This window comes from Lampetra planeri, chromosome 40 (genome assembly GCF_965212315.1).
Source record: "Lampetra planeri chromosome 40, kcLamPlan1.2.h2, whole genome shotgun sequence".
NCBI classification, from domain to species: domain Eukaryota; kingdom Metazoa; phylum Chordata; class Hyperoartia; order Petromyzontiformes; family Petromyzontidae; genus Lampetra; species Lampetra planeri.
In genome coordinates, this window is record NC_136146.1 from 8,344,191 (window position 1) to 8,345,113 (window position 923).

The window sequence follows — 923 nt, forward strand, 5'->3', positions numbered from 1 at the left end:
GTCGGGCTACGGTACCCGGAGTCCCAGAGCACTAGCTCTGGTTCTCGGGACCACGCCGCTGGCTCGGTCTTGCGCGGCCCTGACAAGGGCGGCGACCCAGGGGAGTCCAGGGCTCTAGCTAGACGATCTTCGGTCTTCACTGGTTTAGCTTTAACATTGTACCCCGAGCTCTCCGGCTCATCCCCTTTTATACCAAAACCCCCCGCTGAGGGGTGGGGCCAGCCCCCCCAGGCTGCCCTGTGTGGACGTCGTTGAGAGCACCTCCCCGTGCACTCACGAAGCCCCGCCCACTGTGTTTGTTTCCCGTGTGATCCTATGTATACAGTCCCTCCGTAACACCCCTACACTTGTGTTGCAATCGAAACGTCGTAGTATGCTATTATTTAATTTATTATTTTATCTTTATACGTGACTTTACCGAAAGAACCAAAGGATTAAATACCAATTTCAAATTATGTAATGCAATGACATACTTTAATTACATATAATTTAGTTGTCATTAAGCATAATTTGTGCTATTGTGTCCCAAGAGCCAGATAGTTGTGTCGGTGATCCAATACTGTACTCCGAGTGGCACGTGGTTTTTTGACATCAGCATCAACTGAAGATACGTTTTGTAATCAGTTATTAGGGAGTGTATTAACAGGGCATCATGGTGGCCAGATGTTAACTACCTCGCCTGGTGACATTAACCAAGCAATCCTGTGACATTAACCAAACAAGAGTAAGCCACGTGTTCCGGTGCCACGGTCCGAATTTCCAAATTTGCAAATGACTCGACATTTACTTAATTGGGTAAAACCACACGGCAACATCACATCTGTGAGTAGGACGGAGGTGATGGTGGGTGGTGGGGTGGGGGGAGAGCGGGGCCCAGTTTTCTGGGGGCCTTTGGGCCACTAGACCAACACGTTGAGAACTAT